Source organism: Pleurodeles waltl, chromosome 12 (genome assembly GCF_031143425.1).
Source record: "Pleurodeles waltl isolate 20211129_DDA chromosome 12, aPleWal1.hap1.20221129, whole genome shotgun sequence".
Lineage (NCBI taxonomy): Eukaryota > Metazoa > Chordata > Amphibia > Caudata > Salamandridae > Pleurodeles > Pleurodeles waltl.
Genome location: NC_090451.1, coordinates 6,899,052 through 6,925,712, shown reverse-complemented (window position 1 = coordinate 6,925,712; position 26,661 = coordinate 6,899,052). Strand labels below are relative to the sequence as shown.

Genomic DNA, 26,661 nt, shown 5'->3' with positions numbered 1-26,661 from the left:
AAGCCGATGCATTTTGGGTTTTGTTGTAAAAGAATAAAAATACTATCCATCCTTTCCTTTTTTTCCGGCAACAAGTGATGTTACAAAGATATCACAGCACACAGTGAGATTGAGTGAAAGAAGAGGCACTGAAGCTGGCGTGCAGCACTCCACAGCTCTTGTTATTGAAATCCAGACAGGGGGCGGAAGGAGGAAAGTATGAAGGAATTGCGATAGTGAGACCAACTCTTCTATCTATCTGCATTACATGGAAAAAGGATATATTTAGTACTCATGGCCGGTTAGCTCAGTTGGTTAGAGCATGGTGCTAATAATGCCAAGGTCGCGGGTTCAATCCCCTTACGGGCCAGGTTGCATTTTTTCTCTCAACTAAACTCTTTTTTTCTCATTTAATCAAGCTCTTATAAATCCATACACTCTGTTGCTCCAGTATACGTTCACTTTCCATTAGTCCTTCTTTTGCCACTGCTGACCAAAGCTCAAGCCGGCAGTGCCAGTAGAACAACACAAGTGCAAGGGATTGTCTCTCCAAGATGGAGACACTGCCTCAGACTATGTCTCGTGAGAGGTGGAGGGAGACCAAGAGCTGATTATTAGATGCGTGGGGATAAGAGGAACATAACTCAGGTGAACAGATTCTGGATAGTGATGCTATAGCTAGGATCAGCAACGTTACAGGGGAAAGGATAGGAAAATAATTAGGTGACAGAAGTATAGTAGTGGCTACAAGGGGGTGTGTCTCTTAAGAGGGCCGAAAGATACACTGAAGGCGAAGGTGAAGTAAAAGAAGAAAGAAAGATCAAAGGAAGTCGACAGTGATTGAGAGAAAACTCACAAAGGCAAATTGAGCAAAAGACAAAGCCTGGGGAGTTAGACTACTTCAATGCAAATTTACGCCGCAGATTAGCATGACAACTGACCCTTGTACAGTGGTGCTGAAACAATTTTCAGTGTGGGGGTGCTGCCATCAAAGGGCTTCTGAAAATCCAGGAATCATACAAAGAACAAGTCCTGCGGAATGAGCCACGCACATTCAGAAAGAATGGTGATGCGTTGGTTACTTATTGGTAATCTTCATTAGCCTTAGTCCATTGCGTCCTTGTGACAGTCATTACAAAGTAAGGTGATGTCACCTTCCAACAGGAAGAAAGAACAGGAGGATCCTTAAATGCTAGCCCCATGCACCCAACCTGGGTGCCAAGCCCTTGCCAAAGGACTGATGGGAAGGTGGGCAGGATGTAATGTTTGTGACAAAGACAAGATGGACTAAGGGTAATGCAGAGTTCAAAACATTGGTACTCAAATGCAAAACAGAAAAATTATTAAGCCATAATGCTTGACAAATGTAAGCTCTGAGGACCAAGTAGCCACCCTAGGAATTTTCTAGATTGTTACTCACTGGAATTCAACCCAGGAGGTGGCCATTCCTCTCGTAGACCATCCCTGAACTGGAAGATATTCTAAAAAGCCTTGCAAAGTCAGAAACATTGACAACTTAATCCACCTACTCAGAGTCATAAAAGTCACCTTCTTGTCTTTTCCAGGCTGTCCAAAAGTCACAAACAAGGAGTCGGTTTTCCTGAACTGCAGAGGCCTTGTGACATAAATGAAAAGAGATCTTTAAACATCAAGTGTATTCAGCAAATGTTCCTCCGGAGATGAAGGAGAGGAAATGAAAGAAGGAAGAATTATTTCCTAAGATCTATCAAAAATAGACTTAACCTTTGCAGCAAAGGTAAGGCTAAGCCTTAAAGTTACCCCATCTTCCAAAGTATCAACTGAAGAGAGGACAGCATTTTAAAGCTCCCAGCTCCCCAATTGTTCTCAGGAAGGTGATAGGAAATAGGAAAATAACTTTATAGGAAACAATCTTTATGTCTACAGTGTCCAGATCCTCAAAGAGATAAAATTGCAAAGCCTATAAAAGAGTAGGAAGATTCTGAGTTGGAGAAAAGGGATTTTTCAACTGGTCTTACAATTGACAAAAGATCAGAACAGTCTAGACACCAAAGATTGTAACATCTTCGAAGGTACAGAAAAGTCCCTAAAAACCTTTATCGCAAAGCAATGAGCTTTCAGAGTGGAAAGAGATTCAACTGAAACCCATTCAGAAGAAAATGCAAAATAGCAGACAAACTACAGGTAGGTGCCAAAAAATCATGAGCAGAACATCACGTCTCAAAAGACTTCCAGTTCTTTGAGTAAGACTTCGAAGTAGAAGGCCTGCTGGAGTGCTGAATTAACTCCACTAAGGAAGAGGAAAGACCCTTTGCTAGCAGTCCAGACTTCTCAACCTCCAAAGCGATAGAGTGAGTTGGAGCAAGAAGGTCAGGGACGACGTTCTGAGAGAGACACACGTGAGCAGTACTCAAGGAGGTAGAAGAGCCAGGGGTTCAGAAGAGGAAACCATGACATCTCTGGGCAATAAGGGCCCACAAGAATAAAGTTCCCTCCCACTGCTGAGACTTGAAGAGATCCATCTGGATCAATAAAAAGTGGGGGAATGTATAAAGGAGACTTCTCAGCCACTTTATCACCAATACGTCCACTTCCTAGGCTCCTTGTTCCGGAAGCCTGGATCAGAATCGACAAAGATGAGCATTGTCCTTGTTTGAAAAGAGATCCAGAAAGGGTTTCACAAACTCTCGGCATATCTCTCAAAACAACGACCTAGATAACGTCAACTCCAGCAAAATTGGAAAACCTCCAGCTGTCTGCCATCACATTGGCGGTGCCCTTGATGTGTACTGCCGACGTGTGCAACAGGTTGATCTCTGTCCAATAACCCAATTGTTCTGCTATTGCATTGAGGGATTTTGAATGCATGCTTCACTGTTGGTTAATGTAAAAGACAGCTACCTTATTCTCTGTATTTACTAGCACATTTTTTTGAGACAGATGATGATGGGAAAACTTCAAAGCCCTGAAGATTACCATCAACTCCATCTATTTCCATGACCTCCGACTCTCTAGGAAAGACCACGTGAATCGACAGGATCAGTCCAACACAGTAGCTCTCCAGCCAGGTTTGCTGCCATCTGTTGCGAGGATTCAGGAGCATCCAGGTATATTAGTGTCCACTTAGACCAGTGGTCTTCAAACTCTTTAATGCCGCATCCACCCAATGGGAAAAAAAAAACATTGGTGCCTCCCTCTCTGAATTGTCCACAATTCTTCTATTAAATTGACACTGTTTAAATATGTCTAGACCTATTTAAACATTGCAGTTAAGTTCTGTTACTGTTTTAAAAATGCAATCAAATACATGACCCCAAATATTCTATTCTGGTCAGACCTGCCCTACTAACCAATTGCAGCGTCATGCTCTGCTGAGTAAACTGATCTCACGACAGTGAGGAATACACAGGCCGGGTGGTGCCCGGCGCACAAAAGCGCGCCTTCTTGTGTTGTACGTCTCTTCGCGCAAATGCAAACTCAGATTTCCTGCACTGTCGTCGGCAGGAGAGACATGGGAAGGCGCAGTAGGGAAGGCTTGAGCAACGAACCGTTGGCTATGTTTTGTTGTTACTTAGTTGACATGAGCTCAAGTAATTTGAAGCAGAAGGAACGGGCAGACCTAAAAAAAACTCTCTTACCTCCAACGCCGAATAACCACTATAATTATAATATCTCAAAAGCAGCTGGCCTTGTAAACTTAATGAGCAAGCAAGCCGATGCATTTTGGGTTTTGTTGTAAAAGAATAAAAATACTATCCATCCTTTCCTTTTTTTCCGGCAACAAGCGATGTTACAAAGATATCACAGCACACAGTCAGATTGAGTGAAAGAAGAGGCACTGAGGCTGGCGTGCAGCACTCCACAGCTCTTGTTATTGAAATCCAGACAGGGGGCGGATGGAGAAAAGTATGAAGGAATTGCAATAGGGAGACCAACTCTTCTATCTATCTGCATTACATGGAAAAAGGATATCTTTAGGACTCATGGCCGGTTAGCTCAGTTGGTTAGAGCGTGGTGCTAATAACGCCAAGGTTGCGGGTTCGATCCCCGTACGGGCCAGGTTGCATTTTGTCTCTCAACTAAACTCTTTTTTTCTCATTTAATCAAGCTCTTATAAATCCATACACTCTGTTGCTCCAGTATACGTTCACTTTCCATTAGTCCTTCTTTTGCCACTGCTGACCAAAGCTCAAGCCGGCAGTGCCAGTAGAACAACACAAGTGCAAGGGATTGTCTCTCCAAGATGGAGACACTGCCTCAGACTATGTCTCGTGAGAGGTGGAGGGAGACCAAGATCTGATTATTAGGTGCGTGGGGATAAGAGGAACATAACTCAGGTGAACAGATTCTGGATAGTGATGCTATAGCTAGGATCAGCAACGTTACAGGGGAAAGGATAGGAAAATAATTAGGTGACAGAAGTATAGAAGTGGCTACAAGTGGGTGTGTCTCTTAAGAGGGCCGAAAGATACACTGAAGGCGAAGGTGAAGTGAAAGAAGAAAGAAAGATCAAAGGAAGTCGACAGTGATTGAGAGAAAACTCATAAAGGCAAATTGAGCAAAAGACAAGGCCTGGGGAGTTAGACTACTTCAACGCAAATTTACGCCGCAGATGAGCATGACAACTGACCCTTGTACAGTGGTGCTGAAACAATTTTCAGTGTGGGGGTGCTGCCATCAAAGGGCTTCTGAAAATCCAGGAATCATACAAAGAACTAGTCCTGCGGAATGAGCCACGCACATTCAGAAAGAGTGGTGATGCGTTGGTTACTTATTGGTAATCTTCATTAGCCTTAGTCCATTGCGTCCTTGTGACAGTCATTACAAAGTAAGGTGATGTCACCTTCCAACAGGAAGAAAGAACAGAAGGATCCTTAAATGCTAGCCCCATGCACCCAACCTGGGTGCCAAGCCCTTGCCAAAGGACTGATGGGAAGGTGGGCAGGATGTAATGTTTGTGACAAAGACAAGATGGACTAAGGGTAATGCAGAGTTCAAAACATTGGTACTCAAATGCAAAACAGAAAAATTATTAAGCCATAATGCTTGACAAATGTATGCTCTGAGGACCAAGTAGCCACCCTAGGAATTTCCTAGATTGTTACTCACTGGAATTCAACCCAGGAGGTGGCCATTCCTCTCGTAGACCATCCCTGAACTGGAAGATATTCTAAAAAGCCTTGCAAAGCCAGAAAAATTGACAACTTAATCCACCTACTCAGAGTCATAAAAGTCACCTTCTTGTCTTTTCCAGGCTGTCCAAAAGTCACAAACGAGGAGTCGGTTTTCCTGAACTGCAGAGGCCTGGTGACATAAATGAAAAGAGCTCTTTAAACATCAAGTGTATTCAGAAAATGTTCCTCCGGAGAGGAAGGAGAGGGAATGAAAGAAGGAAGAATTATTTCCTAAGATCTATCAAAAATAGACTTAACCTTTGCAGCAAAGGTAAGGCTAGGCCTTAAAGTTACCCCATCTTCCAAAGTATCAACTGAAGAGAGGACAGCATTTTAAGGCTCCCAGCTCCCCAATTGTTCTCAGGAAGGTGATAGGAAATAGGAAAATAACTTTATAGGAAACAATCTTTATGTCTACAGTGACCAGATCCTCAAAGAGATAAAATTGCAAAGCCTATAAAAGAGTAGGAAGATTCTGAGTTGGAGAAAAGGGATTTTTCAACTGGTCTTACAATTGACAAAAGATCAGAACAGTCTAGACACCAAAGATTGTAACATCGACGAAGGTACAGAAAAGTCCCTAAAAACCTTTATCGCAAAGCAATGAGCTTTCAGAGTGGAAAGAGATTCGACTGAAACCCATTCAGAAGAAAATGCAAAATAGCAGACAAACTACAGGTAGGTGCCAAAAAATCATGAGCAGAACATCACGTCTCAAAAGACTTCCAGTTCTTTGAGTAAGACTTCTAAGTAGAAGGCCTGCTGGAGTGCTGAATTAATTCCACTAAGGAAGAGGAAAGACCCTTTGCTAGCAGTCCAGACTTCTCAACCTCCAAAGCAATAGAGTGAGTTGGAGCAAGAAGGTCAGGGACGACGTTCTGAGAGAGACACACGTGAGCAGTACTCAAGGAGGTAGAAGAGCCAGAGGTTCAGAAGAGGAAACCATGACATCTCTGGCCAATAAGGGCCCACAAGAATAAAGTTCCCTCCCACTGCTGAGACTTGAAGAGATCCATCTGGATCAATAAAAAGTGGGGGAATGTATAAAGGAGACTTCTCAGCCACTTTATCACCAATACGTCCACTACCTAGGCTCCTTGTTCCGGAAGCCTGGATCAGAATCGACAAAGATGAGCATTGTCCTTGGTTGAAAAGAGATCCAGAAAGGGTTTCACAAACTCTCGGCATATCTCTCAAAACAACGACCTAGATAACGTCAACTCCAGCAAAATTGGAAAACCTCCAGCTGTCTGCCATCACATTGTCGGTGCCCTTGATGTGTACTGCCGACGTGTGCAACAGGTTGATCTCTGCCCAATAACCCAATTGTTCTGCTATTGCATTGAGGGATTTTGAATGCATACTTCACTGTTGGTTAATGTAAAAGACAGCTACCTTATTCTCTGTCTTTACTAGCACATTTTTTTGAGACAGATGATGATGGGAAAACTTCAAAGCCCTGAAGATTACCATCAACTCCATCTATTTCCATGACCTCCGACTCTCTAGGAAAGACCACTTGAATCGACAGGATCAGTCCAACACAGTAGCTCTCCAGCCAGGTTTGCTGCCATCTGTTGCGAGGATTCAGGAGCATCCAGGTGTATTAGTGTCCACTTAGACCAGTGGTCTTCAAACTCTTTAATGCCGCATCCACCCAATGGGGAAAAAAAACATTGGTGCCTCCCCTCTGAATTGTCCACAATTCTTCTATTAAATTGACACTGTTTAAATATGTCTAGACCTATTTAAACATTGCAGTTAAGTTCTGTTACTGTTTTAAAAATGCAATCAAAAACATGACCCCAAATATACTATTCTGGTCAGGCCTGCCCTACTAACCAATTGCAGCGTCATGCTCTGCTGAGTAAACTGATCTCACGACAGTGAGGAATGCACAGGCCGGGTGGTGCCCGGCGCACAAAAGAGCGCCTTCGTGTGTTGTACGTCTCTTCGCGCAAATGCAAACTCAGATTTCCTGCACTGTGGTCGGCAGGAGAGACATTGGAAGGCGCAGTAGGGAAGGCTTGAGCAACAAACCGTTGGCTATGTTTTGTTGTTACTTTGTTGACATGAGCTCAAGTAATTTGAAGCAGAAGGAACGACCAGACCTAAAAAAACCTCTCTTAACTCCAACGCCGAATAACCACTATAATTATAATATCTCAAAAGCAGCTGGCCTTGTAAACTTAATGAGCAAGCAAGCCGATGCATTTTGGGTTTTGTTGTAAAAGAATAAAAATACTATCCATCCTTTCCTTTTTTTCCGGCAACAAGCGATGTTACAAAGATATCACAGCACACAGTGAGATTGAGTGAAAGACGAGGCACTGAGGCTGGCGTGCAGCACTCCACAGCTCTTGTTATTGAAATCCAGACAGGGGGCGGAAGGAGAAAAGTATGAAGGAATTGCGCTAGTGAGACCAACTCTTCTATCTATCTGCATTACATGGAAAAAGGATATATTTAGTACTCATGGCTGGTTAGCTCAGTTGGTTAGTGCGTGGTGCTAATAACGCCAAGGTCGCGGGTTCGATCCCCGTATGGGCCAGGTTGCATTTTTTCTCTCAACTAAACTCTTTTTTTCTCATTTAATCAAGCTCTTATAAATCCATACACTCTGTTGCTCCAGTATACGTTCACTTTCCATTAGTCCTTCTTTTGCCACTGCTGACCAAAGCTCAAGCCGGCAGTGCCAGTAGAACAACACAAGTGCAAGGGATTGTCTCTCCAAGATGGAGACACTGCCTCAGACTATGTCTCGTGAGAGGTGGAGGGAGACCAAGAGCTGATTATTAGATGCGTGGGGATAAGAGGAACATAACTCAGGTGAACAGATTCTGGATAGTGATGCTATAGCTAGGATCAGCAACGTTACAGGGGAAAGGATAGGAAAATAATTAGGTGACAGAAGTATAGAAGTGGCTACAAGGGGGTGTGTCTCTTAAGAGGGCCGAAAGATACACTGAAGGCGAAGGTGAAGTAAAAGAAGAAAGAAAGATCAAAGGAAGTCGACAGTGATTGAGAGAAAACTCACAAAGGCAAATTGAGCAAAAGACAAAGCCTGGGGAGTTAGACTACTTCAATGCAAATTTACGCCGCAGATTAGCATGACAACTGACTGGATTGGTTGCGGGTTCAATCCCCGTATGGGCCAGGTTGCATTTTTTCTCTCAACTAAACTCTTTTTTTCTCATTTAATCAAGCTCTTATAAATCCATACACTCTGTTGCTCCAGTATACGTTCACTTTCCATTAGTCCTTCTTTTGCCACTGCTGACCAAAGCTCAAGCCGCAGCGCCAGTAGAACAACACAAGTGCAAGGGATTGTCTCTCCAAGATGGAGACACTGCCTCAGACTATGTCTCGTGAGAGGTGGAGGGAGACCAAGAGCTGATTATTAGATGCGTGGGGATAAGAGGAACATAACTCAGGTGAACAGATTCTGGATAGTGATGCTATAGCTAGGATCAGCAACGTTACAGGGGAAAGGATAGGAAAATAATTAGGTGACAGAAGTATAGAAGTGGCTACAAGGGGGTGTGTCTCTTAAGAGGGCCGAAAGATACACTGAAGGCGAAGGTGAAGTAAAAGAAGAAAGAAAGATCAAAGGAAGTCGACAGTGATTGAGAGAAAACTCACAAAGGCAAATTGAGCAAAAGACAAAGCCTGGGGAGTTAGACTACTTCAATGCAAATTTACGCCGCAGATGAGCATGACAACTGACCCTTGTACAGTGGTGCTGAAACAATTTTCAGTGTGGGGGTGCTGCCATCAAAGGGCTTCTGAAAATCCAGGAATCATACAAAGAACAAGTCCTGCGGAATGAGCCACGCACATTCAGAAAGAATGGTGGTGCGTTGGTTACTTATTGGAAATCTTCATTAGCCTTAGTCCATTGCGTCCTTGTGACAGTCATTACAAAGTAAGGTGATGTCACCTTCCAACAGGAAGAAACAACAGGAGGATCCTTAAATGCTAGCCCCATGCACCCAACCTGGGTGCCAAGCCCTTGCCAAAGGACTGATAGGAAGGTGGGCAGGATGTAATCTTTGTGACAAAGACAAGATGGACTAAGGGTAATGCAGAGTTCAAAACATTGGTACTCAAATGCAAAACAGAAAAATTATTAAGCCATAATGCTTGACAAATGTATGCTCTGAGGACCAAGTAGCCACCCTAGGAATTTCCTAGATTGTTACTCACTGGAATTCAACCCAGGAGGTGGCCATTCCTCTCGTAGACCATCCCTGAACTGGAAGATATTCTAAAAAGCCTTGCAAAGCCAGAAAAATTGACAACTTAATCCACCTACTCAGAGTCATAAAAGTCACCTTCTTGTCTTTTCCAGGCTGTCCAAAAGTCACAAACAAGGAGTCGGTTTTCCTGAACTGCAGAGGCCTGGTGACATAAATGAAAAGAGCTCTTTAAACATCAAGTGTATTCAGCAAATGTTCCTCCGGAGAAGAAGGAGAGGGAATGAAAGAAGGAAGAATTATTTCCTAAGATCTATCAAAAATAGACTTAACCTTTGCAGCAAAGGTAAGGCTAGGCCTTAAAGTTACCCCATCTTCCAAAGTATCAAATGAAGAGAGGACAGCATTTTAAGGCTCCCAGCACCCCAATTGTTCTCAGCAAGGTGATAGGAAATAGGAAAATAACTTTATAGGAAACAATCTTTATGTCTACACTATCCAGATCCTCAAAGAGATAAAATTGCAAAGCCTATAAAAGAGTAGGAAGATTCTGAGTTGGAGAAAAGGGATTTTTCAACTGGTCTTACAATTGACAAAAGATCAGAACAGTCTAGACACCAAAGATTGTAACATCGACGAAGGTACAGAAAAGTCCCTAAAAACCTTTATCGCAAAGCAATGAGCTTTCAGAGTGGAAAGAGATTCAAGTGAAACCCATTCAGAAGAAAATGCAAAATAGCAGACAAACTACAGGTAGGTGCCAAAAGATCATGAGCAGAACATCACGTCTCAAAAGACTTCCAGTTCCTTGAGTAAGACTTCGAAGTAGAAGGCCTGCTGGAGTGCTGAATTAACTCCACTAAGGAAGAGGAAAGACCCTTTGCTAGCAGTCCAGACTTCTCAACCTCCAAAGCGATAGAGTGAGTTGGAGCAAGAAGGTCAGGGACGACGTTCTGAGAGAGACACACTTGAGCAGTACTCAAGGAGGTAGAAGAGCCAGGGGTTCAGAAGAGGAAACCATGACATCTTTGGCCAATAAGGGCCCACAAGAATAAAGTTCCCTCCCCCCTGCTGAGACTTGAAGAGAACCATCTGGATCAATAAAAAGTGGGGGAATGTATAAAGGAGACTTCTCAGCCACTTTATCACCAATACGTCCACTACCTAGGCTCCTTGTTCCGGAAGCCTGGATCAGAATCGACAAAGGTGAGCATTGTCCTTGTTTGAAAAGAGATCCAGAAAGGGTTTCACAAACTCTCGGCATATCTCTCAAAACAACGACCTGGATAACGTCAACTCCAGCAAATTTGGAAACCTCCAGCTGTCTGCCATCACATTGTCGGTGCCCTTGATGTGTACTGCCGACGTGTGCAGCAGGTTGATCTCTGCCCAATAACCCAATTGTTCTGCTATTGCATTGAGGGATTTTGAATGCATGCTTCACTGTTGGTTAATGTAAAAGACAGCTACCTTATTCTCTGTCTTTACTAGCACATTTTTTTGAGACAGATGATGATGGGAAAACTTCAAAGCCCTGAAGATTACCATCAACTCCATCTATTTCCATGACCTCCGACTCTCTAGGAAAGACCACTTGAATCGACAGGATCTGTCCAACACAGTAGCTCTCCAGCCAGGTTTGCTGGCATCTGTTGCGAGGATTCAGGAGCATCCAGGTATATTAGTGTCCACTTAGACCAGTGGTCTTCAAACTCTTTAATGCCGCATCCACCCAATGGGAAAAAAAACATTGGTGCCTCCCCTCTGAATTGTCCACAATTCTTCTATTAAATTGACACTGTTTAAATATGTCTAGACCTATTTAAACATTGCAGTTAAGTTCTGTTACTGTTTTAAAAATGCAATCAAATACATGACCCCAAATATACTATTCTGGTCAGGCCTGCCCTACTAACCAATTGCAGCGTCATGCTCTGCTGAGTAAAGTGATCTCACGACAGTGAGGAATGCACAGGCCGGGTGGTGCCCGGCGCACAAAAGCGCGCCTTCTTGTGTTGTACGTCTCTTCGCGCAAATGCAAACTCAGATTTCCTGCACTGTGGTCGGCAGGAGAGACATGGGAAGGCGCAGTAGGGAAGGCTTGAGCAACGAACCGTTGGCTATGTTTTGTTGTTACTTTGCTGACATGAGCTCAAGTAATTTGAAGCAGAAGGAACGACCAGACCTAAAAAAACTCTCTTACCTCCAACGCCGAATAACCACTATAATTATAATATCTCAAAAGCAGCTGGCCTTGTAAACTTAATGAGCAAGCAAGCGGATGCATTTTGGGTTTTGTTGTAAAAGAATAAAAATACTATCCATCCTTTCCTTTTTTCCGGCAACAAGCGATGTTACAAAGATATCACAGCACACAGTGAGATTGAGTGAAAGACGAGGCACTGAGGCTGGCGTGCAGCACTCCACAGCTCTTGCTATTGAAATGCAGACAGGGGGCGGAAGGAGAAAAGTATGAAGGAATTGCGATAGTGAGACCAACTCTTCTATCTATCTGCATTACATGGAAAAAGGATATATTTAGTACTCATGGCCGGTTAGCTCAGTTGGTTAGAGCGTGGTGCTAATAACGCCAAGGTCGCGGGTTCAATCCCCGTATGGGCCAGGTTGCATTTTTTCTCTCAACTAAACTCTTTTTTTCTCATTTAATCAAGCTCTTATAAATCCATACACTCTGTTGCTCCAGTATACGTTCACTTTCCATTAGTCCTTCTTTTGCCACTGCTGACCAAAGCTCAAGCCGGCAGTGCCAGTAGAACAACACAAGTGCAAGGGATTGTCTCTCCAAGATGGAGACACTGCCTCAGACTATGTCTCGTGAGAGGTGGAGGGAGACCAAGAGCTGATTATTAGATGCGTGGGGATAAGAGGAACATAACTCAGGTGAACAGATTCTGGATAGTGATGCTATAGCTAGGATCAGCAACGTTACAGGGGAAAGGATAGGAAAATAATTAGGTGACAGAAGTATGGAAGTGGCTACAAGGGGGTGTGTCTCTTAAGAGGGCCGAAAGATACACTGAAGGCGAAGGTGAAGTAAAAGAAGAAAGAAAGATCAAAGGAAGTTAACAGTGATTGAGAGAAAACTCACAAAGGCAAATTGAGCAAAAGACAAAGCCTGGGGAGTTAGACTACTTCAATGCAAATTTACGCCGCAGATTAGCATGACAACTGACCCTTGTACAGTGGTGCTGAAACAATTTTCAGTGTGGGGGTGCTGCCATCAAAGGGCTTCTGAAAATCCAGGAATCATACAAAGAACAAGTCCTGCGGAATGAGCCACGCACATTCAGAAAGAATGGTGATGCGTTGGTTACTTATTGGTAATCTTCATTAGCCTTAGTCCATTGCGTCCTTGTGACAGTCATTACAAAGTAAGGTGATGTCACCTTCCAACAGGAAGAAAGAACAGGAGGATCCTTAAATGCTAGCCCCATGCACCCAACCTGGGTGCCAAGCCCTTGCCAAAGGACTGATGGGAAGGTGGGCAGGATGTAATGTTTGTGACAAAGACAAGATGGACTAAGGGTAATGCAGAGTTCAAAACATTGGTACTCAAATGCAAAACAGAAAAATTATTAAGCCATAATGCTTGACAAATGTATGCTCTGAGGACCAAGTAGCCACCCTAGGAATTTTCTAGATTGTTACTCACTGGAATTCAACCCAGGAGATGACCATTCCTCTCGCAGACCATCCCTGAACTGGAAGATATTCTAAAAAGCCTTGCAAAGTCAGAAAAATTGACAACTTAATCCACCTACTCAGAGTCATAAAAGTCACCTTCTTGTCTTTTCCAGGCTGTCCAAAAGTCACAAACAAGGAGTCGGTTTTCCTGAACTGCAGAGGCCTGGTGACATAAATGAAAAGAGATCTTTAAACATCAAGTGTATTCAGCAAATGTTCCTCCGGAGAGGGAATGAAAGAAGGAAGAATTATTTCCTAAGATCTATCAAAACTAGACTTAACCTTTGCAGCAAAGGTAAGGCTAGGCCTTAAAGTTACCCCATCTTCCAAAGTATCAACTGAAGAGAGGACAGCATTTTAAGGCTCCCAGCTCCCCAATTGTTCTCAGCAAGGTGATAGGAAATAGGAAAATAACTTTATAGGAAACAATCTTTATGTCTACAGTGTCCAGATCCTCAAAGAGATACAATTGCAAAGCCTATAAAAGAGTAGGAAGATTCTGAGTTGGAGAAAAGGGATTTTTCAACTGGTCTTACAATTGACAAAAGATCAGAACAGTCTAGACACCAAAGATTGTAACATCGACGAAGGTACAGAAAAGTCCCTAAAAACCTTTATCGCAAAGCAATGAGCTTTCAGAGTGGAAGGAGATTCAACTGAAACCCATTCAGAAGAAAATGCAAAATAGCAGACAAACTACAGGTAGGTGCCAAAAGATCATGAGCAGAACATCACGTCTCAAAAGACTTCCAGTTCTTTGAGTAAGACTTCGAAGTAGAATGCCTGCTGGAGTGCTGAATTAACTCCACTAAGGAAGAGGAAAGACCCTTTGCTAGCAGTCCAGACTTCTCAACCTCCAAAGCGATAGAGTGAGTTGGAGCAAGAAGGTCAGGGACGACGTTCTGAGAGAGACACACTTGAGCAGTACTCAAGGAGGTAGAAGAGACAGGGGTTCAGAAGAGGAAACCATGACATCTCTGGCCAATAAGGGCCCACAAGAATAAAGTTCCCTCCCCCCTGCTGAGACTTGAAGAGAACCATCTGGATCAATAAAAAGTGGGGGAATGTATAAAGGAGACTTCTCAGCCACTTTATCACCAATACGTCCACTACCTAGGCTCCTTGTTCCGGAAGCCTGGATCAGAATCGACAAAGATGAGCATTGTCCTTGTTTGAAAAGAGATCCAGAAAGGGTTTCACAAACTCTCGGCATATCTCTCAAAACGACGACCTGGATAACGTCAACTCCAGCAAATTTGGAAACCTCCAGCTGTCTGCCATCACATTGTCGGTGCCCTTGATGTGTACTGCCGACGTGTGCAACAGGTTGATCTCTGCCCAATAACCCAATTGTTCTGCTATTGCATTGAGGGATTTTGAATGCATGCTTCACTGTTGGTTAATGTAAAAGACAGCTACCTTATTCTCTGTCTTTACTAGCACATTTTTTTGAGACAGATGATGATGGGAAAACTTCAAAGCCCTGAAGATTACCATCAACTCCATCTATTTCCATGACCTCCGACTCTCTAGGAAAGACCACTTGAATCGACAGGATCAGTCCAACACAGTAGCTCTCCAGCCAGGTTTGCTGCCATCTGTTGCGAGGATTCAGGAGCATCCAGGTATATTAGTGTCCACTTAGACCAGTGGTCTTCAAACTCTTTAATGCCGCATCCACCCAATGGGGAAAAAAAAACATTGGTGCCTCCCTCTCTGAATTGTCCACAATTCTTCTATTAAATTGACACTGTTTAAATATGTCTAGACCTATTTAAACATTGCAGTTAAGTTCTGTTACTGTTTTAAAAATGCAATCAAATACATGACCCCAAATATACTATTCTGGTCAGGCCTGCCCTACGAACCAATTGCAGCGTCATGCTCTGCTGAGTAAACTGATCTCACGACAGTGAGGAATGCACAGGCCGGGTGGTGCCCGGCGCACAAAAGCGCGCCTTCTTGTGTTGTACGTCTCTTCGCGCAAATGCAAACTCAGATTTCCTGCACTGTGGTCGGCAGGAGAGACATGGGAAGGCGCAGTAGGGAAGGCTTGAGCAACGAACCGTTGGCTATGTTTTGTTGTTACTTTGTTGACATGAGCTCAAGTAATTTGAAGCAGAAGGAACGGGCAGACCTAAAAAAAACTCTCTTACCTCCAACGCCGAATAACCACTATAATTATAATATCTCAAAAGCAGCTGGCCTTGTAAACTTAATGAGCAAGCAAGCCGATGCATTTTGGGTTTTGTTGTAAAAGAATAAAAATACTATCCATCCTTTCCTTTTTTTCCGGCAACAAGCGATGTTACAAAGATATCACAGCACACAGTCAGATTGAGTGAAAGAAGAGGCACTGAGGCTGGCGTGCAGCACTCCACAGCTCTTGTTATTGAAATCCAGACAGGGGGCGGAAGGAGAAAAGTATGAAGGAATTGCAATAGGGAGACCAACTCTTCTATCTATCTGCATTACATGGAAAAAGGATATCTTTAGGACTCATGGCCGGTTAGCTCAGTTGGTTAGAGCGTGGTGCTAATAACGCCAAGGTTGCGGGTTCGATCCCCGTACGGGCCAGGTTGCATTTTGTCTCTCAACTAAACTCTTTTTTTCTCATTTAATCAAGCTCTTATAAATCCATACACTCTGTTGCTCCAGTATACGTTCACTTTCCATTAGTCCTTCTTTTGCCACTGCTGACCAAAGCTCAAGCCGGCAGTGCCAGTAGAACAACACAAGTGCAAGGGATTGTCTCTCCAAGATGGAGACACTGCCTCAGACTATGTCTCGTGAGAGGTGGAGGGAGACCAAGATCTGATTATTAGGTGCGTGGGGATAAGAGGAACATAACTCAGGTGAACAGATTCTGGATAGTGATGCTATAGCTAGGATCAGCAACGTTACAGGGGAAAGGATAGGAAAATAATTAGGTGACAGAAGTATAGAAGTGGCTACAAGTGGGTGTGTCTCTTAAGAGGGCCGAAAGATACACTGAAGGCGAAGGTGAAGTGAAAGAAGAAAGAAAGATCAAAGGAAGTCGACAGTGATTGAGAGAAAACTCATAAAGGCAAATTGAGCAAAAGACAAGGCCTGGGGAGTTAGACTACTTCAACGCAAATTTACGCCGCAGATGAGCATGACAACTGACCCTTGTACAGTGGTGCTGAAACAATTTTCAGTGTGGGGGTGCTGCCATCAAAGGGCTTCTGAAAATCCAGGAATCATACAAAGAACTAGTCCTGCGGAATGAGCCACGCACATTCAGAAAGAGTGGTGATGCGTTGGTTACTTATTGGTAATCTTCATTAGCCTTAGTCCATTGCGTCCTTGTGACAGTCATTACAAAGTAAGGTGATGTCACCTTCCAACAGGAAGAAAGAACAGAAGGATCCTTAAATGCTAGCCCCATGCACCCAACCTGGGTGCCAAGCCCTTGCCAAAGGACTGATGGGAAGGTGGGCAGGATGTAATATTTGTGACAAAGACAAGATGGACTAAGGGTAATGCAGAGTTCAAAACATTGGTACTCAAATGCAAAACAGAAAAATTATTAAGCCATAATGCTTGACAAATGTATGCTCTGAGGACCAAGTAGCCACCCTAGGAATTTCCTAGATTGTTACTCACTGGAATTCAACCCAGGAGGTGGCCATTCCTCTCGTAGACCATCCCTGAACTGGAAGATATTCTAAAAAGCCTTGCAAAGCCAGAAAAATTGACAACTTAATCCACCTACTCAGAGTCATAAAAGTCACCTTCTTGTCTTTTCCAGGCTGTCCAAAAGTCACAAACGAGGAGTCGGTTTTCCTGAACTGCAGAGGCCTGGTGACATAAATGAAAAGAGCTCTTTAAACATCAAGTGTATTCAGAAAATGTTCCTCCGGAGAGGAAGGAGAGGGAATGAAAGAAGGAAGAATTATTTCCTAAGATCTATCAAAAATAGACTTAACCTTTGCAGCAAAGGTAAGGCTAGGCCTTAAAGTTACCCCATCTTCCAAAGTATCAACTGAAGAGAGGACAGCATTTTAAGGCTCCCAGCTCCCCAATTGTTCTCAGGAAGGTGATAGGAAATAGGAAAATAACTTTATAGGAAACAATCTTTATGTCTACAGTGTCCAGATCCTCAAAGAGATAAAATTGCAAAGCCTATAAAAGAGTAGGAAGATTCTGAGTTGGAGAAAAGGGATTTTTCAACTGGTCTTACAATTGACAAAAGATCAGAACAGTCTAGACACCAAAGATTGTAACATCGACGAAGGTACAGAAAAGTCCCTAAAAACCTTTATCGCAAAGCAATGAGCTTTCAGAGTGGAAAGAGATTCGACTGAAACCCATTCAGAAGAAAATGCAAAATAGCAGACAAACTACAGGTAGGTGCCAAAAAATCATGAGCAGAACATCACGTCTCAAAAGACTTCCAGTTCTTTGAGTAAGACTTCTAAGTAGAAGGCCTGCTGGAGTGCTGAATTAATTCCACTAAGGAAGAGGAAAGACCCTTTGCTAGCAGTCCAGACTTCTCAACCTCCAAAGCAATAGAGTGAGATGGAGCAAGAAGGTCAGGGACGACGTTCTGAGAGAGACACACGTGAGCAGTACTCAAGGAGGTAGAAGAGCCAGAGGTTCAGAAGAGGAAACCATGACATCTCTGGCCAATAAGGGCCCACAAGAATAAAGTTCCCTCCCACTGCTGAGACTTGAAGAGATCCATCTGGATCAATAAAAAGTGGGGGAATGTATAAAGGAGACTTCTCAGCCACTTTATCACCAATACGTCCACTACCTAGGCTCCTTGTTCCGGAAGCCTGGATCAGAATCGACAAAGATGAGCATTGTCCTTGGTTGAAAAGAGATCCAGAAAGGGTTTCACAAACTCTCGGCATATCTCTCAAAACAACGACCTAGATAACGTCAACTCCAGCAAAATTGGAAAACCTCCAGCTGTCTGCCATCACATTGTCGGTGCCCTTGATGTGTACTGCCGACGTGTGCAACAGGTTGATCTCTGCCCAATAACCCAATTGTTCTGCTATTGCATTGAGGGATTTTGAATGCATACTTCACTGTTGGTTAATGTAAAAGACAGCTACCTTATTCTCTGTCTTTACTAGCACATTTTTTTGAGACAGATGATGATGGGAAAACTTCAAAGCCCTGAAGATTACCATCAACTCCATCTATTTCCATGACCTCCGACTCTCTAGGAAAGACCACTTGAATCGACAGGATCAGTCCAACACAGTAGCTCTCCAGCCAGGTTTGCTGCCATCTGTTGCGAGGATTCAGGAGCATCCAGGTGTATTAGTGTCCACTTAGACCAGTGGTCTTCAAACTCTTTAATGCCGCATCCACCCAATGGGGAAAAAAAACATTGGTGCCTCCCCTCTGAATTGTCCACAATTCTTCTATTAAATTGACACTGTTTAAATATGTCTAGACCTATTTAAACATTGCAGTTAAGTTCTGTTACTGTTTTAAAAATGCAATCAAAAACATGACCCCAAATATACTATTCTGGTCAGGCCTGCCCTACTAACCAATTGCAGCGTCATGCTCTGCTGAGTAAACTGATCTCACGACAGTGAGGAATGCACAGGCCGGGTGGTGCCCGGCGCACAAAAGCGCGCCTTCTTGTGTTGTACGTCTCTTCGCGCAAATGCAAACTCAGATTTCCTGCACTGTGGTCGGCAGGAGAGACATTGGAAGGCGCAGTAGGGAAGGCTTGAGCAACAAACCGTTGGCTATGTTTTGTTGTTACTTTGTTGACATGAGCTCAAGTAATTTGAAGCAGAAGGAACGACCAGACCTAAAAAAACCTCTCTTAACTCCAACGCCGAATAACCACTATAATTATAATATCTCAAAAGCAGCTGGCCTTGTAAACTTAATGAGCAAGCAAGCCGATGCATTTTGGGTTTTGTTGTAAAAGAATAAAAATACTATCCATCCTTTCCTTTTTTTCCGGCAACAAGCGATGTTACAAAGATATCACAGCACACAGTGAGATTGAGTGAAAGACGAGGCACTGAGGCTGGCGTGCAGCACTCCACAGCTCTTGTTATTGAAATCCAGACAGGGGGCGGAAGGAGAAAAGTATGAAGGAATTGCGCTAGTGAGACCAACTCTTCTATCTATCTGCATTACATGGAAAAAGGATATATTTAGTACTCATGGCTGGTTAGCTCAGTTGGTTAGTGCGTGGTGCTAATAACGCCAAGGTCGCGGGTTCGATCCCCGTATGGGCCAGGTTGCATTTTTTCTCTCAACTAAACTCTTTTTTTCTCATTTAATCAAGCTCTTATAAATCCATACACTCTGTTGCTCCAGTATACGTTCACTTTCCATTAGTCCTTCTTTTGCCACTGCTGACCAAAGCTCAAGCCGGCAGTGCCAGTAGAACAACACAAGTGCAAGGGATTGTCTCTCCAAGATGGAGACACTGCCTCAGACTATGTCTCGTGAGAGGTGGAGGGAGACCAAGAGCTGATTATTAGATGCGTGGGGATAAGAGGAACATAACTCAGGTGAACAGATTCTGGATAGTGATGCTATAGCTAGGATCAGCAACGTTACAGGGGAAAGGATAGGAAAATAATTAGGTGACAGAAGTATAGAAGTGGCTACAAGGGGGTGTGTCTCTTAAGAGGGCCGAAAGATACACTGAAGGCGAAGGTGAAGTAAAAGAAGAAAGAAAGATCAAAGGAAGTCGACAGTGATTGAGAGAAAACTCACAAAGGCAAATTGAGCAAAAGACAAAGCCTGGGGAGTTAGACTACTTCAATGCAAATTTACGCCGCAGATTAGCATGACAACTGACTGGATTGGTCGCGGGTTCAATCCCCGTATGGGCCAGGTTGCATTTTTTCTCTCAACTAAACTCTTTTTTTCTCATTTAATCAAGCTCTTATAAATCCATACACTCTGTTGCTCCAGTATACGTTCACTTTCCATTAGTCCTTCTTTTGCCACTGCTGACCAAAGCTCAAGCCGCAGCGCCAGTAGAACAACACAAGTGCAAGGGATTGTCTCTCCAAGATGGAGACACTGCCTCAGACTATGTCTCGTGAGAGGTGGAGGGAGACCAAGAGCTGATTATTAGATGCGTGGGGATAAGAGGAACATAACTCAGGTGAACAGATTCTGGATAGTGATGCTATAGCTAGGATCAGCAACGTTACAGGGGAAAGGATAGGAAAATAATTAGGTGACAGAAGTATAGAAGTGGCTACAAGGGGGTGTGTCTCTTAAGAGGGCCGAAAGATACACTGAAGGCGAAGGTGAAGTAAAAGAAGAAAGAAAGATCAAAGGAAGTCGACAGTGATTGAGAGAAAACTCACAAAGGCAAATTGAGCAAAAGACAAAGCCTGGGGAGTTAGACTACTTCAATGCAAATTTACGCCGCAGATGAGCATGACAACTGACCCTTGTACAGTGGTGCTGAAACAATTTTCAGTGTGGGGGTGCTGCCATCAAAGGGCTTCTGAAAATCCAGGAATCATACAAAGAACAAGTCCTGCGGAATGAGCCACGCACATTCAGAAAGAATGGTGGTGCGTTGGTTACTTATTGGAAATCTTCATTAGCCTTAGTCCATTGCGTCCTTGTGACAGTCATTACAAAGTAAGGTGATGTCACCTTCCAACAGGAAGAAACAACAGGAGGATCCTTAAATGCTAGCCCCATGCACCCAACCTGGGTGCCAAGCCCTTGCCAAAGGACTGATAGGAAGGTGGGCAGGATGTAATGTTTGTGACAAAGACAAGATGGACTAAGGGTAATGCAGAGTTCAAAACATTGGTACTCAAATGCAAAACAGAAAAATTATTAAGCCATAATGCTTGACAAATGTATGCTCTGAGGACCAAGTAGCCACCCTAGGAATTTCCTAGATTGTTACTCACTGGAATTCAACCCAGGAGGTGGCCATTCCTCTCGTAGACCATCCCTGAACTGGAAGATATTCTAAAAAGCCTTGCAAAGCCAGAAAAATTGACAACTTAATCCACCTACTCAGAGTCATAAAAGTCACCTTCTTGTCTTTTCCAGGCTGTCCAAAAGTCACAAACAAGGAGTCGGTTTTCCTGAACTGCAGAGGCCTGGTGACATAAATGAAAAGAGCTCTTTAAACATCAAGTGTATTCAGCAAATGTTCCTCCGGAGAAGAAGGAGAGGGAATGAAAGAAGGAAGAATTATTTCCTAAGATCTATCAAAAATAGACTTAACCTTTGCAGCAAAGGTAAGGCTAGGCCTTAAAGTTACCCCATCTTCCAAAGTATCAAATGAAGAGAGGACAGCATTTTAAGGCTCCCAGCACCCCAATTGTTCTCAGCAAGGTGATAGGAAATAGGAAAATAACTTTATAGGAAACAATCTTTATGTCTACACTATCCAGATCCTCAAAGAGATAAAATTGCAAAGCCTATAAAAGAGTAGGAAGATTCTGAGTTGGAGAAAAGGGATTTTTCAACTGGTCTTACAATTGACAAAAGATCAGAACAGTCTAGACACCAAAGATTGTAACATCGACGAAGGTACAGAAAAGTCCCTAAAAACCTTTATCGCAAAGCAATGAGCTTTCAGAGTGGAAAGAGATTCAAGTGAAACCCATTCAGAAGAAAATGCAAAATAGCAGACAAACTACAGGTAGGTGCCAAAAGATCATGAGCAGAACATCACGTCTCAAAAGACTTCCAGTTCCTTGAGTAAGACTTCGAAGTAGAAGGCCTGCTGGAGTGCTGAATTAACTCCACTAAGGAAGAGGAAAGACCCTTTGCTAGCAGTCCAGACTTCTCAACCTCCAAAGCGATAGAGTGAGTTGGAGCAAGAAGGTCAGGGACGACGTTCTGAGAGAGACACACTTGAGCAGTACTCAAGGAGGTAGAAGAGCCAGGGGTTCAGAAGAGGAAACCATGACATCTTTGGCCAATAAGGGCCCACAAGAATAAAGTTCCCTCCCCCCTGCTGAGACTTGAAGAGAACCATCTGGATCAATAAAAAGTGGGGGAATGTATAAAGGAGACTTCTCAGCCACTTTATCACCAATACGTCCACTACCTAGGCTCCTTGTTCCGGAAGCCTGGATCAGAATCGACAAAGGTGAGCATTGTCCTTGTTTGAAAAGAGATCCAGAAAGGGTTTCACAAACTCTCGGCATATCTCTCAAAACAACGACCTGGATAACGTCAACTCCAGCAAATTTGGAAACCTCCAGCTGTCTGCCATCACATTGTCGGTGCCCTTGATGTGTACTGCCGACGTGTGCAGCAGGTTGATCTCTGCCCAATAACCCAATTGTTCTGCTATTGCATTGAGGGATTTTGAATGCATGCTTCACTGTTGGTTAATGTAAAAGACAGCTACCTTATTCTCTGTCTTTACTAGCACATTTTTTTGAGACAGATGATGATGGGAAAACTTCAAAGCCATGAAGATTACCATCAACTCCATCTATTTCCATGACCTCCGACTCTCTAGGAAAGACCACTTGAATCGACAGGATCTGTCCAACACAGTAGCTCTCCAGCCAGGTTTGCTGGCATCTGTTGCGAGGATTCAGGAGCATCCAGGTATATTAGTGTCCACTTAGACCAGTGGTCTTCAAACTCTTTAATGCCGCATCCACCCAATGGGAAAAAAAACATTGGTGCCTCCCCTCTGAATTGTCCACAATTCTTCTATTAAATTGACACTGTTTAAATATGTCTAGACCTATTTAAACATTGCAGTTAAGTTCTGTTACTGTTTTAAAAATGCAATCAAATACATGACCCCAAATATACTATTCTGGTCAGGCCTGCCCTACTAACCAATTGCAGCGTCATGCTCTGCTGAGTAAAGTGATCTCACGACAGTGAGGAATGCACAGGCCGGGTGGTGCCCGGCGCACAAAAGCGCGCCTTCTTGTGTTGTACGTCTCTTCGCGCAAATGCAAAATCAGATTTCCTGCACTGTGGTCGGCAGGAGAGACATGGGAAGGCGCAGTAGGGAAGGCTTGAGCAACGAACCGTTGGCTATGTTTTGTTGTTACTTTGCTGACATGAGCTCAAGTAATTTGAAGCAGAAGGAACGACCAGACCTAAAAAAACTCTCTTACCTCCAACGCCGAATAACCACTATAATTATAATATCTCAAAAGCAGCTGGCCTTGTAAACTTAATGAGCAAGCAAGCGGATGCATTTTGGGTTTTGTTGTAAAAGAATAAAAATACTATCCATCCTTTCCTTTTTTCCGGCAACAAGCGATGTTACAAAGATATCACAGCACACAGTGAGATTGAGTGAAAGACGAGGCACTGAGGCTGGCGTGCAGCACTCCACAGCTCTTGCTATTGAAATGCAGACAGGGGGCGGAAGGAGAAAAGTATGAAGGAATTGCGATAGTGAGACCAACTCTTCTATCTATCTGCATTACATGGAAAAAGGATATATTTAGTACTCATGGCCGGTTAGCTCAGTTGGTTAGAGCGTGGTGCTAATAACGCCAAGGTCGCGGGTTCAATCCCCGTATGGGCCAGGTTGCATTTTTTCTCTCAACTAAACTCTTTTTTTCTCATTTAATCAAGCTCTTATAAATCCATACACTCTGTTGCTCCAGTATACGTTCACTTTCCATTAGTCCTTCTTTTGCCACTGCTGACCAAAGCTCAAGCCGGCAGTGCCAGTAGAACAACACAAGTGCAAGGGATTGTCTCTCCAAGATGGAGACACTGCCTCAGACTATGTCTCGTGAGAGGTGGAGGGAGACCAAGAGCTGATTATTAGATGCGTGGGGATAAGAGGAACATAACTCAGGTGAACAGATTCTGGATAGTGATGCTATAGCTAGGATCAGCAACGTTACAGGGGAAAGGATAGGAAAATAATTAGGTGACAGAAGTATGGAAGTGGCTACAAGGGGGTGTGTCTCTTAAGAGGGCCGAAAGATACACTGAAGGCGAAGGTGAAGTAAAAGAAGAAAGAAAGATCAAAGGAAGTTAACAGTGATTGAGAGAAAACTCACAAAGGCAAATTGAGCAAAAGACAAAGCCTGGGGAGTTAGACTACTTCAATGCAAATTTACGCCGCAGATTAGCATGACAACTGACCCTTGTACAGTGGTGCTGAAACAATTTTCAGTGTGGGGGTGCTGCCATCAAAGGGCTTCTGAAAATCCAGGAATCATACAAAGAACAAGTCCTGCGGAATGAGCCACGCACATTCAGAAAGAATGGTGATGCGTTGGTTACTTATTGGTAATCTTCATTAGCCTTAGTCCATTGCGTCCTTGTGACAGTCATTACAAAGTAAGGTGATGTCACCTTCCAACAGGAAGAAAGAACAGGAGGATCCTTAAATGCTAGCCCCATGCACCCAACCTGGGTGCCAAGCCCTTGCCAAAGGACTGATGGGAAGGTGGGCAGGATGTAATGTTTGTGACAAAGACAAGATGGACTAAGGGTAATGCAGAGTTCAAAACATTGGTACTCAAATGCAAAACAGAAAAATTATTAAGCCATAATGCTTGACAAATGTATGCTCTGAGGACCAAGTAGCCACCCTAGGAATTTTCTAGATTGTTACTCACTGGAATTCAACCCAGGAGATGACCATTCCTCTCGTAGACCATCCCTGAACTGGAAGATATTCTAAAAAGCCTTGCAAAGTCAGAAAAATTGACAACTTAATCCACCTACTCAGAGTCATAAAAGTCACCTTCTTGTCTTTTCCAGGCTGTCCAAAAGTCACAAACAAGGAGTCGGTTTTCCTGAACTGCAGAGGCCTGGTGACATAAATGAAAAGAGATCTTTAAACATCAAGTGTATTCAGCAAATGTTCCTCCGGAGAGGGAATGAAAGAAGGAAGAATTATTTCCTAAGATCTATCAAAACTAGAATTAACCTTTGCAGCAAAGGTAAGGCTAGGCCTTAAAGTTACCCCATCTTCCAAAGTATCAACTGAAGAGAGGACAGCATTTTAAGGCTCCCAGCTCCCCAATTGTTCTCAGCAAGGTGATAGGAAATAGGAAAATAACTTTATAGGAAACAATCTTTATGTCTACAGTGTCCAGATCCTCAAAGAGATACAATTGCAAAGCCTATAAAAGAGTAGGAATTTTCTGAGTTGGAGAAAAGGGATTTTTCAACTGGTCTTACAATTGACAAAAGATCAGAACAGTCTAGACACCAAAGATTGTAACATCGACGAAGGTACAGAAAAGTCCCTAAAAACCTTTATCGCAAAGCAATGAGCTTTCAGAGTGGAAGGAGATTCAACTGAAACCCATTCAGAAGAAAATGCAAAATAGCAGACAATCTACAGGTAGGTGCCAAAAGATCATGAGCAGAACATCACGTCTCAAAAGACTTCCAGTTCTTTGAGTAAGACTTCGAAGTAGAAGGCCTGCTGGAGTGCTGAATTAACTCCACTAAGGAAGAGGAAAGACCCTTTGCTAGCAGTCCAGACTTCTCAACCTCCAAAGCGATAGAGTGAGTTGGAGCAAGAAGGTCAGGGACGACGTTCTGAGAGAGACACACTTGAGCAGTACTCAAGGAGGTAGAAGAGACAGGGGTTCAGAAGAGGAAACCATGACATCTCTGGCCAATAAGGGCCCACAAGAATAAAGTTCCCTCCCCCCTGCTGAGACTTGAAGAGAACCATCTGGATCAATAAAAAGTGGGGGAATGTATAAAGGAGACTTCTCAGCCACTTTATCACCAATACGTCCACTACCTAGGCTCCTTGTTCCGGAAGCCTGGATCAGAATCGACAAAGATGAGCATTGTCCTTGTTTGAAAAGAGATCCAGAAAGGGTTTCACAAACTCTCGGCATATCTCTCAAAACGACGACCTGGATAACGTCAACTCCAGCAAATTTGGAAACCTCCAGCTGTCTGCCATCACATTGTCGGTGCCCTTGATGTGTACTGCCGACGTGTGCAACAGGTTGATCTCTGCCCAATAACCCAATTGTTCTGCTATTGCATTGAGGGATTTTGAATGCATGCTTCACTGTTGGTTAATGTAAAAGACAGCTACCTTATTCTCTGTCTTTACTAGCACATTTTTTTGAGACAGATGATGATGGGAAAACTTCAAAGCCCTGAAGATTACCATCAACTCCATCTATTTCCATGACCTCCGACTCTCTAGGAAAGACCACTTGAATCGACAGGATCAGTCCAACACAGTAGCTCTCCAGCCAGGTTTGCTGCCATCTGTTGCGAGGATTCAGGAGCATCCAGGTATATTAGTGTCCACTTAGACCAGTGGTCTTCAAACTCTTTAATGCCGCATCCACCCAATTGGGAAAAAAAAACATTGGTGCCTCCCTCTCTGAATTGTCCACAATTCTTCTATTAAATTGACACTGTTTAAATATGTCTAGACCTATTTAAACATTGCAGTTAAGTTCTGTTACTGTTTTAAAAATGCAATCAAATACATGACCCCAAATATACTATTCTGGTCAGGCCTGCCCTACGAACCAATTGCAGCGTCATGCTCTGCTGAGTAAACTGATCTCACGACAGTGAGGAATGCACAGGCCGGGTGGTGCCCGGCGCACAAAAGCGCGCCTTCTTGTGTTGTACGTCTCTTCGCGCAAATGCAAACTCAGATTTCCTGCACTGTGGTCGGCAGGAGAGACATGGGA

General features: G+C 43.5%; 6 non-coding genes across 6 annotated transcripts; all 6 read left to right on the top strand.

Annotated features, from left to right (window-relative positions):
• The first annotated feature begins 3,943 nt into the window (after nt 1–3,943).
• On the top strand, nt 3,944–4,017 carry TRNAI-AAU (transfer RNA isoleucine (anticodon AAU)). Its single transcript has one exon. It is a non-coding gene; the product is annotated as a tRNA-Ile (tRNA).
• Nucleotides 4,018–7,609: 3,592 nt separating this feature from the next.
• On the top strand, nt 7,610–7,683 carry TRNAI-AAU (transfer RNA isoleucine (anticodon AAU)). Its single transcript has one exon. It is a non-coding gene; the product is annotated as a tRNA-Ile (tRNA).
• A 4,194-nt stretch (nt 7,684–11,877) lies between these two features.
• TRNAI-AAU (transfer RNA isoleucine (anticodon AAU)) lies at nt 11,878–11,951 on the top strand. Its single transcript has one exon. It is a non-coding gene; the product is annotated as a tRNA-Ile (tRNA).
• A 3,585-nt stretch (nt 11,952–15,536) lies between these two features.
• On the top strand, nt 15,537–15,610 carry TRNAI-AAU (transfer RNA isoleucine (anticodon AAU)). Its single transcript has one exon. It is a non-coding gene; the product is annotated as a tRNA-Ile (tRNA).
• A 3,592-nt stretch (nt 15,611–19,202) lies between these two features.
• Nucleotides 19,203–19,276, top strand: TRNAI-AAU (transfer RNA isoleucine (anticodon AAU)). Its single transcript has one exon. It is a non-coding gene; the product is annotated as a tRNA-Ile (tRNA).
• Nucleotides 19,277–23,470: 4,194 nt separating this feature from the next.
• On the top strand, nt 23,471–23,544 carry TRNAI-AAU (transfer RNA isoleucine (anticodon AAU)). Its single transcript has one exon. It is a non-coding gene; the product is annotated as a tRNA-Ile (tRNA).
• Nucleotides 23,545–26,661: the final 3,117 nt, after the last annotated feature.